The following is a 7,206-nucleotide window of genomic DNA, read 5'->3' as shown; positions in this document are numbered from 1 at the left end:
TTACAATAAATGTTGTCTTTATATTTATTCTTATAAATTTACAAATTGAAGACCTTAATAGTTATAAAAGAACAAACGGAAAAAAATCGATATATAAAATATTTAAAAAGCACACAGTAAACCCGATGGATAAATCTCATATGCTCTCCAACTCGATCACTGATGGGTCGATTGGTGAGTCACACAATCCCGAAATTAGATAGATCTTTGTCTATTTTAGATTGTTCCTTTTATTCGTAATCAAAGATGTTTTCTTGTCTCTCGTTTATGGTGGTTCGGCTTGCTTGTCTGTTGGCATTTCCTAGACCCAAGACCTACTAATATTATAATATTGCATGCATAATAGATAGCACAGGTCGGAGGGGAAGATAACCAACTATAAGTTCCATTTGATTGTAAGTCATAAAAATCCCTGACTAGGCTACTTAAATCGTCCGCATTTACAGCCCAAACAAACCTGGCGATATCACCATTAGGAAAAACTATTAAGTCGCGTACGAAAATCCCATATGCACCTTTAACCCCTCGAAAATATCGTAAGAGGTTCTTGGTCTGTCTCTGAATGTGGGACTAGAAGCATTAGCCAACCAGGCGCCCGAGCCCAGCTCCGCTAGAGAGGCCTCGCCTGATCTGAGAAGTGTTAATTCGGTTCGGAGCTTCTTCATGTGATAGACATCACAAAAGTAGTCCGTTGAACTATCGTCGATGCTTATCCGAAAATAATGAATGCGACACAGTTGTCTACTCCACGAGTCGCCACAGCTTCGCCTACGCGGATATGTTGGGATAGCAAGCAAGTTTATTGGAAGAGGATCAATAGATTCTAGATCTGTTGCCCCTCAGTTGAAAACTATGAAACAAGTCAGCGGTAGTTCAAAACTGGAATTGGCACAAGGAAAGCGTTCATCGCAGACAACTCCGCAATTACAAGACGGTATCCTCTCCTTAGCGTAAATCACCCCCTTGGATTCATCAAAAATCGATCTCTAAAAGCGCGGCTCGCGAGGCGTCCCTCTTACAGTAGAGTTCCAAACCTCGCCTCGCTCTTGTGACATGCTATGTTTCTCGCCAACTCTTCCCAAGGTAGTTTCCTAATGTTTGAAACTTTCCACTTTCTTGATCTGGAAGATCGCTACACCTATTTTTTTATTCGGATCAGATTTTTGTTGGCTTCGTTGAGGAAGAAAGCTAAGAGAAGATGCTCTTCTCTTAGGTACTTTTTTTTCAGTGCAAGAAAGCTGTAACATCCCAAAAATTATAAGGTAAAATTTTCATTTTCAATTCAACCTTAAACACCATTTATCCTTTTATAATCATTCAAAAGCATATCAAAGTAAAAATAGTTATCAAAGTACAATCCCAAAGTCACAAAGTGCGGAAACATGGGTAGATGCGCTGCGATCAAGACGAACCTTTCCCTTTCAAACCGGAAGTACCTGAAACCATAAACATAAACTATAAGCACAAAGCTTAGTGAGTTCCCCAAAAATACCACATACCATACATATATACATCCATCGGGCCCCGCCCGGTAAAGATCTATCAGTAACATGCGATGGGCCCCGCCCAATACACTCATCAGGCCCCGCCTAGCATCGGGCCCCGCTCGACATACATACAACACATGCAAGAGTCACAAAGATAACTTGCATACAAATAACAATAATCCATGGGCCGGCATTGGTGCCTTCGACTCGCCAAACACTGGGAGGAGACTCACCTCGAGTCGAGATAACTGAAACACATGCGCTGCTGTTATCGGGTTCCTCACACTGAACACAATAAAATTATCCCTAGTTAATAATTAAGATAATTCCCCATAATCCAAGGTCCAATTCATTCTCTTTCATTACCATGGGTAAAAGACCATTTTACCCTTCTTATATCTGACCCAACAACTCATGGCCCAACTTCCAAAAGACCCAAGGCCCAAAAGGCCCAAAAAGAGAACCTTGCGAGTACGCCCCGCGTACCAAACACGTACGCCCCACATAATGCTCGTTGATGCTTAAGGTACAACTCACGACAACATGAAATCGTGAAGACATGTATTACACCGAGCGTACACATATGTACGCCCAACGTACCCCCTTGGTGATCATTTCTCATTTTAGGACTTAATGTTTAAGACCAAAATGTCCAAACTCAGATCTAATCTCAAATTATCGACTTAAGTCATAAAGTTTCCACCTTTATGACTTTCCATGATTAGAAAAGGTCCAAAAGCTAAAACCCTAACTTATTTATCCATTAAGACATCTTAACTCTTGCATGGTGGGGACAGGAGGTCCAATATCATATTTGTTTTATGGTTCCTAATAACTCCATAATGGATAAAGTTTCCAACTTCATCCATTAGAATGATACAAACAACCAAGATCTAGTCTTTAAGTCTCCAACGGACCAAAAGTGCATCTTTTTCAACATAATCCATTAAGTCCAAGCCTCCAAGCTTCATATTTGAATCAATATGATGTTTAGATAGATAAAGTTGAACTTTATCCATAACAAGGTCACAAACTTTCAAGATCTAAAGTTTATGCACTAAAGTGACCAAAAGCTCATAACACCAAAAACTAGCTAGATCTAACAAATGCATCATCAAAATTCAAGCTTTATACCTCTAGAAGAAAGATCAAGGTGAACAAAGTCTGGATCTATAAGCTCCAACAACCAACACTTCTCCAATGAGCTCCTTCTTCTCCAAGATGTACCAAGAACACTCCAAAACACTTAAAACACCTTCTTTTTGCTCACAAGTCTCAAACTAGGGTTAGGGTTTCAAGGGAGGGTGTTGGAGAGGTGGAGGCTGAGAATGGAATGGGTTTGTGGAAGTTAAGGAGCTTAAATATGGCTCAAACCAAGAAAATAGGGTTTGGGCGCTGATCGCATAAGCCCGTCATACTCAGGGATACCTTAGTACGCCCATCATACTTCCACGTACGCCAAGCGTTGCGGCTAACCCAAAACCATACTAACTTCAAATGGTCATAACTTCTTCGTTACAACTCTGATTTTGATTATCTTTATATCCACGGAAATGTGTTGAGGAGCTATACAACCCTATCTAATTACTTTTAACTTAAAACACATCGAAATAAAATTCTTAATTCATAAAAGAAGTCTGAAACGTTACTTTTCCCATTTTACCATTGGGCTCCAAAGCGTAAACCAAACTCCTGGATCACATAATCTACATTACCCACATCCAAATAGGTTTAAACCTATCTTTCCACAAGGCCCGAATCCTTATGATAATTGATCGTCAGGTCATGGACCCGAACTATGGAACGACTCGAAACAGGGTGTTATAAAAGTGCTCTCTTTTTGACATCCATGCTGCTTTCCTTTCCAGATTTTTTATCAAACGCATGGTGTAGCTAGGACCATTAAAATAATGTTTGAGCCTATGTTCAAACACTACAGAGGGAGTGGCTCTTCCAGGTGAGTGAAAATACTATAGAGAAATCAACACTTTCATGTATAGCATTTACTGTTCGAGATTTCTGGACGCGCCCCTGTTTCAAGTAAGCTAACCTCAACCGCTTCACCTTGAAAAGTAAAGGGAGGAGCACTTTAACGATGGAATTTACATATGTGTGCGGCTGCAATACATCTCCATCATCATTTTCCAGGTCGGGTAGTTTATTGGGCCTCCGTCGGTACTTGTGGAAGAGGGGGGCATCATTGATTGCGATAGAAAACCTAATCGAATAAGCATGAGTGGAGGCTGTTTTCGGGCGAGGCTTAACACTGAAAGTTATTTTGTTTAGTATGAGATTGCTTCACATTTCATGGTGTGCGCCCTAATCAATGAGGATAGGTTTCGATGTAGGGTATTTGTTATATGTTATGGCAAAGTCAGTTGTATGAATGAAATGAAACAAGACTTGAGCGTCAAGTTCCACATATGAGCTAAACTATGGCAATTCCTTTAGCAGCTACCCCTCCCCCCGGGGCCCGCAAAGATAAGAAGGCGATGAGGCAAGGAAAACTAAATCAACAATAGGCCGACTGCTGCCATCTTTGAGTGAACTATCGTTTTATTAGTCTAAATTTTACGACAAATCCAAACCGAGGGATGTTCTCTATTAAGGAGTTGCTTAAGCGAGAACTACAACTATACGACTAGTAACTGCCCCTTTAGAATCTCGTCTTAATCAACATTTATCAGGACTAGTTGGCGTAAGTTCCTTGGCTTGGACACGATTTGAAGCTTTCATTCCTCTTTGGATGGTTTGTTTTCTCTTTATTTAGCTATTGAGCAAAAAGATTTCGTAGAGATGCCATGCTTTGGCTCCGTAATAATGGCTTCAACATCCTAGCCAGAGGAACGAAACTTGTCTGAAAAAAGTTGGAAGTGAGGACCATAAAATCCCCAAAAATACAACTTTTAAATACTTCTCGTTTTAAAAATCGGGTCTGAGTCAAGTAGGTATTTAAGTGGTCCTTACTTCTATCCAAACATTAAAAACCAACTTGGTAAAGCAAATTAATATGTCTAATGGTCCATAGTTAGGCCTCAGTAACCGATTATATATGGCTTAGGCCCTTTTAATCCATTTTAAATGATTTTACAAAAGCAAATGAAAAATATAGAGTTATAATGTCCATTTCTTACAAGAAAAAAATGGTCCGGGCCAAAGATGCATGGAAGTGAAGACCATTCCTTTTTGAAAACATGCAGCCGTTCATATCAACAAGTTTTATCTGACGACTTCAAGGCCTTAAATGCTACAATGATATAGTATAGAAGCCTCGGTGGTCCAATACTTTGAACACATCTACTCATAGGTGATTGTATAGCGGCCTGATCCAACATTTACCGGTCCAGGTCCTAGCAAGCCAAACTCTTATAACTTGGCCTAAGTGGGTTTGTCAAGAAAATCTAAAAACGATGTGATTTGGCTTATAAACGAGTCTTCGTAAATAGTTGTGGCCCAAGCCTGTCTAATCAATTTTTTAACTTAAATGATTTAAGTACGTAGAATCGGGACTATCTAACCGATTTTCCGGGGACAAAGTTTGTAGCATAAGACCAGGCGTTATTTGCAACAGGGTCAGCAAGGTGGTCAGCCAAGTTCTCCAACGGCCCCTTTCCTGTCACAATGGCTTGAACAAAGAACCCAAACATGGAGAACATAGCCAGTCTTCCATTCTTGATCTCCTTCACCTTCAACTCAGCAAAAGCCTCTGGATCATCTGCAAGGCCCAATGGGTCGAAGCTACCACCAGGGTAAAGTGGGTCAACAACCTCACCCAATGGTCCACCGGCAATTCTGTAGCCCTCAACCGCACCCATCAAGATGACTTGGGTGGCCCAGATAGCCAAGATACTCTGAGCATGGACCAAACTAGGGTTTCCCAAGTAATCAAGCCCACCTTCACTGAAGATCTGGGATCCAGCCTTGAACCATACAGCCTCACCGAACTTCACACCATTACGGGCCAAAAGCTCAGGGAAGACGCAGCCAAGAGCTCCAAGCATTGCCCATCTGCAGTGGGTGACCTCAAGCTCACGGTTCTTGGAAAATGTCTATGGATCAGCAGAAAGTCCGGCGGTGTCCCAGCCGTAGTCACCTGGGAATTCACCGGTCAGGTATGATGGAGCCTCGCCGGAGAATGGGCCTAGGTACTTGACACGGTCAGGGCCGTACCATGGACTTCCTGATGGCGCAACCTTCTTGGCAGCTGCAGTTTTCCTCATGGAAACCCGTCCATTTCCGAAAAGCTCAGAACTTGAGGGAGTTGTTTTGACTGCTTGGCCTGCGAAAGGAGAGGAGAGAGCCATGGTGGAAGCAGCCATTGTAAGTTTTCTTAAATTAGAAAGTAAGAATATTTAGAAAGTTGGGGGCTGACTGTTTATCTTCCGGATCTTTAGTTTGTTTTTGATTGGAGGCTGATATATTTGATCCGTATGAATTACATCTATTTAGAACACCAACTAAAATTCGACACCTGTACATTTAATTTCATTCCAAGATTTCCTATCCCAAATGTTTAAAAAACACTGAAACTCATGTACGTCAAACAAACCTTACTCAGTGCCCACTCTACGTATACGTAACAAGTATAATTAGTTAGTGGATCTTTTTGCAAAAACTAAAAGTGGAATCCATCATATAACAATATTCATTTTGAATTCAGATGAGTTTACTAATATACACATATAAAGCATAAATAGCTCTAGCATTATTCTTGTGTGTCGAGTGTTAACGACTGGAAAATTTAATGTTGATAACTTAACCATGTCTATTTGATTATATGGAATTTTAAGGGAGAAATGATCATATAAGAATACTTGTGTGATAGCTGGTCTTGAACATATATGACACATTCAGCGTAATCATATTTAATTTTTAGTGCGTTTTCTCATCATTATTGCATTTATGAACAAATTCCATCAAGATTAACTTTCTAGTTTGATTAATCATAATTCATTGATTCTAAATCTGAATTATATACGTCATGGCATTATATATTCTATTTCTTGCAAGAGTGGCATGTACCTTATATATTTATTCGTTCATGACATCAGCATACATTTATTTAAATATATCATCAAATTACTTTATCTAATGTCTGTAATTACATTTTACTTAAAACTTTTACCCATAATAGAAATTTACTTATATTTAGTTCATTATCCACAATAAAAACGTAGTTACATTGTAACATCCCAAAATTCAATGCCAAAAATTTCGTTTTAATTAAGTTATTATAAAACCAACAGTATAAGAAAAAATCCATAATATCATGTCATGTCAAAACCAAAGTAGGAATAATGAAAACATGTTATCATAAAACAATATCAGAGTGTAATCCCAAAGATCTCATGTGCGGAAAACATAGTGTGATACGCTCCGATCAAGCCGACTCCTTTCCTTTGAAAACGAGTACCTGAAACCAAAACTGTAAACCGTAAGCACAAAGGTTAGTGAGTTCCACCATCATACCACACACCATACAATAACATACTGTCAGGCAATTCTGGGGTGCCTGACTACCTAGGTCAAGCCATTCTGGGGTGCTTGACTTACCTGTCGGTCTATTTCGCCCGACTATCGAGGACTATTTCACCCCTACCACTACCACGTAATAATATAACACACATATACTGCCAGGCAATTATGGGGTGCCTGACTACCCAGGTCAAGCCATTCTGGGGTGCTTGACTTACCCATCGGTCCTTACGACCGACATCCG

At 40.0% G+C, this 7,206-nt stretch overlaps 1 pseudogene across 1 annotated transcript; it reads right to left on the bottom strand.

Moving 5' to 3' along the window:
* Window positions 1–5,862, bottom strand: LOC145124635 (chlorophyll a-b binding protein 16, chloroplastic-like; annotated as a pseudogene). Its single transcript, XR_013715662.1, has 2 exons — window positions 1,500–5,862; window positions 1–1,436 (listed from the first exon to the last, which is right to left on the bottom strand). The product of XR_013715662.1 is annotated as a chlorophyll a-b binding protein 16, chloroplastic-like (transcript).
* Window positions 5,863–7,206: the final 1,344 nt, after the last annotated feature.

The sequence above is a fragment of the Lactuca virosa genome, chromosome 7, assembly GCF_052849685.1.
Source record: "Lactuca virosa cultivar CGN04683 chromosome 7, Lactuca_virosa_CGN04683_v6, whole genome shotgun sequence".
NCBI lineage: Eukaryota > Viridiplantae > Streptophyta > Magnoliopsida > Asterales > Asteraceae > Lactuca > Lactuca virosa.
The sequence above is the reverse complement of the archived record's forward strand: the minus strand, read 5'-3'. Positions and strand labels throughout refer to the sequence as shown.